We start from the raw sequence: 11838 nt of genomic DNA, 5'->3' as shown, positions 1-11838 counted from the left end.
ACTGAAAGTGAGGTTCTCACCGGGAAGAGAGGAGACAGCAGGAAGGATGATTCATGGGAACAGCTGTCTGATATGCAAAATGTGCATGAAGTATCTTTTCAGGGATTTGTGTCTGAGGCTAACTGTGAAGACGTGAGAAACTGGGAAGTTTCCCTAGACACAGGAGTTTACTGAAATATTATTGGATGCTGTTTCAGGTGAATGTAAAACTTGTTTCAATTTACAATTTACTGCGTTTATATTAGTGCGCATTCCTAGAGTGGAGGAGGCTTCTCAAATTCACATTTACTGGAGAGCCATCTCTGGGTTTCTTAAGACTATATTTCTCTTCATGAGAGATTACTTTTGAACTTATGTCTTGCTTTATTAGATATCTCCTTTTTTCTTTTTTTTTTTTTTTGTAAATTCAATATTTTTTACTTCTCCAAACCCAGAATATTAAAAACGCGGGAGACAAATAAAAAATATATAATTGAGTCCCACCGTAAGGGAATGATTTCGTGGAGTTGGTCAGATAAAGGTTGGTGCCACATTTTCAACCAGTAAAATGTACCAGTTGGATTTCATAAATAAAAGGCGGTATGCACGTAGAGTCCATGAATTTCTCGGTATGTTACATTTTACAGCATGCCAGCTGGAGTTTTAGATTACTTTCTTCAACTCGTCGTAAATGACCAGCACAAAAGCACCACCCATCCCTCGGAGAACATTGGACCAGCCACCCTTGAAGAAAGCCTTGGAACCTTCGTCACGAGCAATCTTTTTCCAGCAGTCGATGGTTCCAGAGTACATGATATCTGCTGCTTTTCTGCTGGACTGCACCATCATACGACGTCGGACCGTGTCGAATGGATAAGAAGTAAATCCTGCCACTGCTGTCACTGACTGGGCAATCATCCAACTGACAAAGATGTGAGTATTCTTGTGATCGGGCAACATACCTTTAGCCGTGTCGTAGATGCCGAAGTAGGCCGCTCTGTAGATGATGATACCCTGCACAGACACGTTGAACCCCTGGTAAAGCCGCTTGAGACCATCCGACTTGAAGATCTTAACAAGACAGTCGCCCAGACCCTTGAACTCTCGGTCTGCTCCGGCTTTCCCCACATCGGCAGCCAGACGGGTACGGGCAAAGTCCAGAGGATAGACGAAGCACAGAGAAGTGCTTATCTCCTTTTTTATAGCTGAGAATACTTTCCAGCTTGATGTTTTCTTTATTTGATGTACAAAGACAAAATGCTTATGCATTCTTTATTGGGTTTTCTGAACTGACATCTAATTCTATTCCATTCTAAAAATGTAGATTTGGGAAATCCCTTTATTGAAAACATTTGCAGGTTTATTTCAATTTTAACTATCATACTTACTAATATTGTATTTTTCCTTATGTTATATTGATTACTAGATCTGATTAATTTCTAATGATGGTGCTTAAAAGACTAATGCTTATTGAATAAATAACGAATTTAAGAACTGATTAATAAGGGGGAGAGGCATCAGGGAGTGGGGGGCAGTAGGGCTGATGGGTATATGTTGTAATTTTATTGGTCCGTAAAAGCGCCACTTTTGCAAGGATGGGAAATACTGACCAGTCATACAAGGTATTATTGCAAGCTGTATGTATAACATGTAAATCCTCTCTTCACCATGTGAGGGAAGAAAAGCCTATGTTTTTTAAGTAATAAGAATTTTAAATAAAGAACTGATGAATAAATCCCTTTAACTCACACAAATTTTCTTTAGTCTTTAATGATTTTATCATTTATATAGTTTTAATGTAGATGATTGCTCCTTTTAAGTTCTCCTTGTCAACGAACAAAGTCCATAAGACCGATGGCGGGGGTTATTTAATGATTACACCCGAAGATTTAGGGCCTGATTACGATGGTGGACGGACTTGAGTCCGTCTGCAACCAATGCAGACGTGAGGCGGCGGTCCCGCACCCCCAACTACGATGCGTCTGCCACTGTGGCTGTCCCATCCTGCATGTTTAACATTGTGGGTGCTGCTGGCTGCAGCTCCCGCAGCAATGCTAAAAATGCATGTTGTGCGTTTCCCTGCACTACGTGGCAGGCACCACAATGTGCCTGCCACCTGGTACAGGGAAATGTAGGGGGGTACCATAGGTACCTGTTGTATGGGTATTTCTTTATTCTCTTTCTTCCCCTGCTCCCTGTGTAGAATCTTGTACATGTCATAGAATGTTGGATGAGTGTACAGATTCAGTTGGTGACTGAAGGCTGAGCTGCCAGGAGGACAGCTGCTGGTGGGGCATATTTACAAGGATACTTGCTAACCTACTTTATATCCTGGCTTTAATTGGCGACGTTTCTGGATAAAAAACCTACGTGGATCCTACTTCAAAGGACTTACTTCTACAGCAAATATAACATTTTAAAAGATTGCTACTACTTCAAAGAACCCAAGCTTCTACGTTTTCAAAAAAAACCAAAAACTTTTGGCAGCCCCAGCCCCACCAGTGACTAAGACATCGTCAGCCCCAACTCGGGCATGCCAATTTCATACAGAAGCTTGGTGAGTATATTTTCATATTCTAAATTGGTTGTATTTTGTTTTAATTACCATCAGCTGCTCAAGATTTACAAACCTACCGATTTAAAAACCTGCTGTGTTTCATAAATTATCATAATGTTTTGAAAGCATACTGCCTATTGAGTTTCTAACATGGAAGGTTAATCCAAACTCTTGTGTCGAGTGAAGACAGCACACGATTTATTGCCCTGCTGATTTATAAACATTCAAAGTTAATCCCTATTTCCATAAGTTGTTTTCCTGCCAGTGTCCTGTTTCTAACGGATGGCCTACAAACCCAGGGTGTTAATGTGAATGAGTTTATATCGTGGCAAAATTCGAAATATTCAACATTGCCTGAAAATGCAGCAGTAAAAGAAATGGACGGATCGATACATCAATGCCACATGCAAATGTGATTTGAATTCACTTGAATTAACTCAGCTTGCGTTTTTCTTTGACTGTTATTCGAGCTTGTGAGACAGAGTTTGAACAGAACAAGGCACCGTCGGAATATGCCAGTAGACAAGCATCCGAGTGCATTTGACAAAACTGTCATGATCATGAGCCATGGTGAGTTGCAGTACGCAGCAGATGTTTTAAAAGAAAGGCACCGTTATCAGTTTTTATTTTCCGAGTTTACAGAAAGGCGACATAATTACGGAAAGTGTTTAAACTGTCATTTTCCACATAATTAAAAATGTGTTTGAAGCGGCACACGTTATTATACACTGCAAAACCAACACAATTGAAACAGCACAGCGCTAACTGAAGTGCGCAGGAAGTTATTAACTGTCATTCCTCAGGTTTAAAAAAGAGAAGTGCGCGAGGAGCGCGTGAAGCCTACCTTCTTGCTTCAGCTCCCTATGACGTGATTCCTCTTTGTTCTACTTCTGAACTTGCTCGTTTGACAGCAGAGGCGTGCCCAGAGCCACCCGGTATGACGCACGTAACGTGCCACCGTTTTCTGCCTGCAGCTTCCTCGACGTCTTCAACACATTTCGGCCAGTTATCGCTTTTATGGAGCACCAAGGTTTTGAAGGTACTTTTGACAGCTTTCTTGTGCACCAATGGTTGAAGGTGTTTTTATCTACGTCCATTAAAGTTGATTCAGGTGCTGTTCAGTTTCTATGGATTTCTCAAAACAACGTGGGATTTATGACGTTTTTACTTTCTTTCCTGCAAGGACCACGGTGACAACTTTACTTATTTTGGTTTATTATTTTAATATTAATTATTACACTTTATCTGTGATTTCTTTCACCAATTTCTCTTCAAGTGTTCCTTGTGTGATGCATTTTAAAATGTGTATTCTAGTTGATTTTAGCCTACAGCAGGTAATATTTCTATGGTTTAAATCCTGAATTTATATGTTTTCATAATACTTTGCTGTGTAATTCCTGTAATTACAGTACAATGCTGATTATTTCCTTTTATGTTTACTTAAGATTACTATATATTCTAGGGATAAATTATACCAGTTCTCATTTTGGTGCTAGCCAAAAAATGATATATTCTTAGTTTTTATTTGACAAGCACAATGCAGTTATCATTGATAATGCTTATTTAAACATTTTACATGTATGCATGCTTTATTAGTAGACACAAGTCTACGGTTACCGGTTTAAAGTGATATAAATGATATTCAAGTATTATAGATTTATGCATGCTATATTAGTGGACAGTATTTGTTTACGGTTACCAATTTAAATGATACAAATGGTATTTAAATAATTTAGATTTAAACATGTTTTTATTAGTGGACACATGTCTACATTTACCGGTTTAAAATGTTACATTTTGACGTCATTCTTTAAAATACAGTACTGTTTTATGATTATTATTCTAGAGCTCTATTTATATTTTTTCTGTATTTCCTGTGCGTAGACGTACGTCACACGGAATTCAGTTAGAGTGTTGGGTGAGAGTATGCCTTCACATTTACATTTAAAGTTGATGCCAGTTCTTCTTTCTCCATGCGCATGTTTCCTTATTACTGCAAATGCATAAAATTACTTTTCTTCGTCGTACTCCTGTTCGATATACATATTCTCCTACATATTCTCTTCTCTTTTCTCAATTTGAAATGGAGTTTTCTCCTGAATTCTCCTGTTGGGAGTACTTTTCTTGTTTTTTCTCTTCTAGGTGTTTATGTTCGTTGATTACTCTTCACCCTGGTCCGGCCAACTGGTGTGTGTTGATGTGTCTGAGAACTCTTCACTAACTTTCCATTACTTCTTTTTCTTCTCTATTTCCTGTAACTGTTTTACTCATTCTTTTAACATTAAAGGGAGAAGATGTGGGTTCTCTAAAATACAATCTTCTTAGTTCTTCTATTCGATTTTCTTCCTAGTCTTTTATTCTATTCTATCTACATGTATGCTTTCATCGATATACTGTTATTACGTTTAGCTAGTTCTATTCATTCTTTGAGCTAGTTTTATTCGTTCTTTTAATCTTCTTTAGTTTTTGTTCAAGTGTAAAGAAAGGAGATATGTTGTATGGGTATTTCTTTATTCTCTTTCTTCTCCTGCTCCCTGTGTAGAATCTTGTACATGTCATAGAATGTTGGATGAGTGTACAGATTCAGTTGGTGACTGAAGGCTGAGCTGCCAGGAGGACAGCTCCTGGTGGGGCATATTTACAAGGATACTTACTGGCCTACTTTCCATTGTGCTATGCACGCGTGGGTTCGTATCCCATCCTCGTCGCCAATGTTACAATGATGGAAGGTCCAGAGGTGGTAGGTTTCAAGTAGGTATTTATTGAGATACAAGATGATGTTAAAGCCAAGATGTAAAGTAGGCCAGTAAGTATCCTTGTAAATATGCCCCACCAGGAGCTGTGCTCCTGGCAGCTCAGCCTTCAGTCTCCAACTGAATCTGTACACTCATCCAACATTCTTGTGACATGTATAACATTCTACTTAGGGAGCAGGGGAAGAAAGAGAATATAGAAATACCTATACAACAGTACCCCCCCATTGCACACCCACCACCCCCAACACAAGGGGGGCCCGCAACGGGTCCCCAAATTCAATCCACGCCAGCCTTTCCATGGCGGAAATATGGCGGGCGGAGAGGTGCTTTGCTATGGCAGTGAATCCACGACCGGCAGGCTGCCAGCTGCAGTTTCCCCGCCATCGTAATCAGCCCCTAAGATATAGAAAACCCCTCTCCATCTCTCTACACGCTCTACATCAAGTGGAGAATGTCTCCACTAACTTCAGTACATTGAACACAAGAACATTTTGATTCCTTGTCCATTCGTTGCAGTCGTTCCCTAGCATTGTATATCTTCTTTGATTATTTTAGAGGACTTGTTCTGCATACACATACTACTTTTTGACAACTCTGCAGGACTAAGTTGGCCTGCACCCGTGGCTAATTATCATGAGTCCTACTGGGTGTTGTTTTAGTTACACAGCAGCGATTTACGAGTTCTTTTGGAGGCTTCTGAAGCAGTCATCTGTATAAAGACTCAATGTGAAAATATTGATGTTCTCTTAACCTTCTCAAACAGCACACTTTCCAATTAAAGTTGTCGCAAAGTTATTACCATCTCGCCCCCTCCCCCCCCCACACACAAACCATGCCTGCTGACACACACTCTTTCGGTTGCTACACGAATCACTTGAATATTCATTGTACACATTTCTAGACTCAAAACATTCCCAAATACTCTAGGATGCCAGTTCCATCTGGCCCTATTATGTTTTGGTTGAAACAATATCTTCATTTTGAATAAAGCGCTGCCAAGTCATGCAGCAGTACTTTACCAAAGCATAAGATTTAGATCAGAGAGACAAACTAGCAGTTGAAGTGTTTCATATATTTTCCTTCTGTAAAGCTAACAATGCAATCACTAGATAAAGAATAAAGTGATGTACTACAGTTAACCACATGCAAAAAACTGCTGCATTCATGAACAAAGTAAACGTTTAAGGAATCAGTCTTGTAGATAAAAACGCAAATTTGACCCGAAAATTCTATCTGCCACCTCCCAGAAATGAACGCAAGATTTCTGCAACTTGTAAAATAAATTCTGAAAAAAGCTTTAGAAGCAGAAATAAGCATTACAGAAGCAATAAACCCTTTTTTAGACTGTGCAAGGCTAAGTTTAGCTCAATGAGCAAAACAAATTGTGAGGACTCTCCTTAAATACTTCTGGGTCATAGAAATGTAACTTACCTAGATTGACTGCACTCAAGTCACACTCAAGTGCGTGGGCAATAAGTGTTGCTCATCAGCAAATTACATACGCTGAGGGACATATTTACTAAGCTTTTGCATCATGGTTGTGCCACTTTTATGTCAGAGCGCCAATACAAAATCATTTTGGGCATTTACTAAGTCCCACATAGCCACCTTGTGTGTCTTTGCATGGTTTAGTAAAGAAAAAGTAATGTAAGGCAGAACAAGAATCAGGGATGTCTTCCATGGGTGGAGCGTTGGCATCCCTATGCATCCACCCATTGATTTTGGTACATTCCCAGATGTACAAAGACTTGTAAACCTTGGACTGCGCCAAAAAAGCTATGCCTCCCTGAAGCAGACATAACATGGAGTAATATTTTAATTTCTCCTCATTATTTCCCCTTTCTACCTCTGCTGCACTCACAGAAATAGGAATATGCTGCTTTGGATTGTTCTGTGTGCAGAAAGGTATGCCTTCCTGCACAAAAACAATTGTGCCTTGCACTATAGTATAAGGGTTTCTGCATTGGCACTAGGCAGCATACTGTGCTCTAGCACTAGGAGACAGCAGAAATGCATCATGTCTTAGTTGATATGGCACATTTCTGCTCTCACTTGCACGCAACACACACAAAAACCTTTCTTGCGACCCTTCATTGGGAGAAAACGTAGTAAATATATCCCTGAATTTGTCTGGGCTTCACCTAAGGCATGTCTGACTGTAGAAAAGAATCAGGTAGCCGGCTTTTAAAAATAGTAACATAGTGCATGCTGGGAAAATGAAGACTTTTCCTGGGTGAGCGACTAGGGATAAAAGACCTTGCAGATGTGACAAACAACCACAGTCAACAACTTATAGGTATTTAGAAAAAAATGTCGTTCATTTTCCTATACTTATTCCACTTCAGGTAACGAAAGTTGCTGTAGTGAGTGATTAATGTGCCACACAAATGCACATTTTTCATGGGTTTAAAGGAGAGGGTTTCTCCATGTGCAAAGATAAAAATGTGCAATCACACATTACCAAAATCCTTAATGTCTGAATTTCACACTCAGTGGATAATCCCCTGTGACAGTGTTAGGTCTGACAGTCATAGTTTTCACTGAACTACAATAGACACTTTAGCAAAATACAAAAGAATTATGCAAGTCGTAGAAATACATCTACTTGTCATTGGACATACACTTTTTGTAAATCAGCCTCTACAAGCATCCTTCATAACTACTTATGTACACTCTACATAAGAAATACTAACAATTTGGAGAGGAGAAGGGGTGGTCTAGATCGGACAATGAAGATGGGCTACAACTGGCAAGAAAAAAAACTCTAAAGCAGATTTGAAGATTCACAAACTAGGAGCATACAAGTTTGTCCCTTGTTTTCAGGTATCAAAATACCTCTATTTTAGCCTTGATTATACATCTGCATTAACAATTTAAATTTAGCAATTTACAGTTGTAACTTGAGTAACTATTTTAGAATTCACTCTCAGGTTTCAGATTAGTATTTAACAGCTGTTGAATAAGAGCTATTTCATCCCCATACGATGGGTAATGTGAAGTCACACTAAGGGGCCGATTGCGATGACAGTCGGGAAGGTTCCGACCGTTAGTCGGAAGTATTCCGACTGCAGCCGGAGGCTTCCGAATGACACGTTCGGTTTGCGGTGCAACCGCCCAATTATGATGTTGCCGGTCAGAACGTAAACCGGCCTGTCACTCTCAGAGTCTTCCGGCAGGTCGGAACCGCACTGTAATCCCCTATGGATGGCGTTTTTGCCGGTGGGATTACAATGGCAGTTTCCCATAGCCTTTCTGTGCCGGCTTCTCTGACAAGGAAAGGCTGTCGGAAAGTGACCTTGGGGGCCCTAGCAAGGCCTTACAGCAAACAAATGATGGACGGAATGCTGATAATGCAAACATTCTCCCCAGTCAAAAGATCTGGGTTAAATCCATTGTTCGTTTGCCCACTACGCCACCCCAGTTTGGACCCAGCCATATTTATCTATTAATATTTATTTATTATTTATACGTTTTTTATAGCGCTAGCTAGACCCAGAGGTATCAGAATGCTTTACATACGCAAGGGAACACAAGCTGCATTACATAGCAGGAAATTGGGATGCATAAAGATAAAAACTACAACATAATAATTAGGCATATGTTACATGGCAGGACACAAGGGTGCAAGAGGATAGATGGAGCAACACATTATGATTGGGCATACAGTGAAGGGTATGGAGGAAGCTCAAGAGATTGAAAACAGTGCCGTAACCATCTATCCTTGATGGACTAGTGAGCTGGGAGTCAGCTAGGTTACTGAAGTCTAGGTTAGTTGACATTGGCGGGTGAAGTATTTATTGAGTTGAAGGAGTTTCAGGCCCTTTTGAAGCAGGGGAAGGAGGGGTTGCATCTGAGATCCATCGGGAGTGAGTTCGATATTCTGGGTACGTTACCAGAAATGGATCGGGACTGAGTAGTTTTCCTTTTCAATTTCGGAGGGATGAGAAGAAGTGAGTTTGAGCTTCTCAAAGATAGGGATCTTCCAGCTTTAACCATTTTGCTGTTTAGGTAGTTGGGGGAATTTGAGTGAAGGGTTTTTTGAGTGATGCAGGCCAATTTGTAGATACATCTATCTTCAATGGGCAGCTAGTTGAGGGAGTGGAGGGTTGGGGTGATGTGTTCAAACTTTTTTACCCCAGTTATGATATGAGCTGTCATGTTAAGGATTAAACTCAGTGGGGCTACGTGAGCTTTTGGCATCCCTGTTAGGACGGCGTTCCTGTATTCTAGTTTGGAGAGGACTGGGGATTGGACAATAGTCTTGAAATCGTCTTGGGGAATGAAAGCGCACTTTTTGAAGAGTTTGTGATGTGGTCCATCATCGATAAGTTCTTGTCCAGGGTAATGCCTAGTGACTTAACCTAGTCGGATAGGGTGAGAGAGCAGTTTAGGGTATCCAGGTTCTTGAGCCAGTCTTGGATAGGAAGGTGGTTACGTTTAGTAGCAAACAGTATTAGTTCCGTTTTGTCAGGGTTCAGTTTTAAGTGGTTTATATTAAACCAGGATTGGATCTTGGATAGTGTGACATTGAGGTGTCGGATGTCACTGGGAGATATGATTTTATAGTAGAGTTGAGGGTCATCTGCATATGGGTGATATTTAACTCCTGCTTGTTTCAGAATGATTCTAAGGGGCCCATGAAGTGATTGTAGAGGGCTGGGGAGAGGATCGAGCCTTGAGGGACCCCAAGTGTGACTCGTGTTGGCTTAGAGAGGCAGGAATAGATTTTAATGTGTTGCGAACGGTGCTGAAGGTAGGAAGCAAACCATTTTAGTATTATGCCATTTATGCCAGAACTGCCCTTCAAAATTTGAAGTAAAGCTGGATGATTTATTGTGTCGAAAGCCGCAGATAGGTCAGTCAGGATGAGAAGACAGGCTTCCCCATCCTCTAAGGTTCTGTGGATATCATCTGAGATATTGAGCATGGCTGTTTCGGTGCAACACCCTTTCCTGAATTCCGATTGGAAGGTGTTGAGGAGGTTAAAATCATCAATATGTTTGTTAAGTTGTTTCTCCAAGGTTTTGGCTAGGAACAGGAGGTTGCAGATAGGTCTGAGGTTGTTGAGATCGTTAGGGTCGGTCCTTGGTTTCTTGAGTATGGGTGTGATTTGTCCCAATTGAAGTGAGTCTGGTACAAAGCCTGATGTGAGAGAGGAGTTGATGATTTTAGTTTTAGTCCAGAAAGGGGTAATGATGTGATTGAATTGTTGTACTATTGTGGTTGAGAGAGGGTCTATAGTGTGGGAGGTAAGCTTTAAGCTTGCAATTATATCAAAGACCTCATTGAGTTCGAAATCCGACCAATTCGCCTCTATTTTCAGTTGGTAGCCGATCTGGTTGTCCTTGGTATGAATAAGATCTGCTTGATCAAGGGTGGGTATAGGGGGGCATCTTAGGATTAGAGGTGTATTGGAGGTTTGGATGAAGGATTGCTCAATTTTTCTGACTTTGTCTGTGAAGAAGCTGGCGTTGGTCGCTTTTATTTTGTGAGGGATGAGATGTTCATTTGCCTTTTGACAATGTTGAAGAGTTCTCTAGGTCTATTCTTGGCCTGGTTAAGTTTGCTGCGGAAGACCGTGCAGACCTAAGTTGCACAAGGTGTCTTGTTAATGGGTTTTGTCTCCAAGTCCTTTCCGTAAGTCTGAGTTGTCGTCTTTCGGTATTGTGATCCACATTAAACCATGATTCGATTTGATGGATCTCAATTGTTTCATTTTGAGTGGCGCTACTTGGTCTAACACCTCCATCATTGTTGAGTTAAAGTGAGCTGTGAGGTCATCAGCCGACACCGTGGTGGGCTGGAGCTGTAGCTGGGCATGAATCTTGGATTCAAGTTCGGAGATAGGGACTTCATTGATGTTCCTGATCCAGTGCTTGGATTTGTCAGATCGTTTTGGTTAGGATCTGATAGGTGAGTCGATATTAAACAATATGAGTTGGTGGTCAGACCAGTCAATGGGAGAGATCGATCTCAGAGAGACAAGTTTGTTTTTAGTGATGATCGCATCCAGAGTTGCTCCTTTGATGTGTATTGGTTAATTGCAGAGTTGCCTGAGGTTGGTTATTCCAAGCAGGTTGGAGAGGTTCTGGGCAGTGGGGTCTTCTGTGTTGTTTCAGTGGATATTGAAGTCACCCAGTAACACGTCTTTCATGTCTGTTAGGGAGAAATGTGTTATTAGGTCGGTCACTTCTTCGGTGAAGAGGACACTCTCCCCAGGGGGATGGTAGATGGTGTGAATTTTGATGTGTGTGGTGCCTTTGACTGCAAGTTCAACACCAAGGTATTCCATAGTCAGGTATTCTGCAGATTTTAAAGTGGTGATCTGTATACCTTCTTTGTAGACGATCGCTAGCCCACCCCCTGTTTTGAGCGGTCAGTCCTGTCTAATGATATTGTAACCTTGCGAGGCGAGAAGGTCTAGAATGGGGGTAGAGTGGTCCTTTATCCAGGATTCTGTGAGGAATGCTATGTCTATTTCTTTCTCGAGTACACCTTCAGCAATGTCTGTGGCGTGTTGAACTGCTGATCTACAATTGAGGTACA

The 11838-nt window shown here is 40.9% G+C and overlaps 1 pseudogene; it reads right to left on the bottom strand.

Moving 5' to 3' along the window:
• Positions 1-382: 382 nt before the first annotated feature.
• On the bottom strand, positions 383-1248 carry LOC144773885 (ADP/ATP translocase 2 pseudogene; annotated as a pseudogene).
• Between the last annotated feature and the right edge of the window lie 10590 nt (positions 1249-11838).

The sequence above is a fragment of the Lissotriton helveticus genome, chromosome 8 (assembly GCF_964261635.1).
Source record: "Lissotriton helveticus chromosome 8, aLisHel1.1, whole genome shotgun sequence".
Classification (NCBI taxonomy): Eukaryota; Metazoa; Chordata; class Amphibia; order Caudata; family Salamandridae; genus Lissotriton; species Lissotriton helveticus.
Note: the sequence above shows the minus strand (reverse complement) of the source record. Positions and strands in the feature narration are given on the sequence as shown.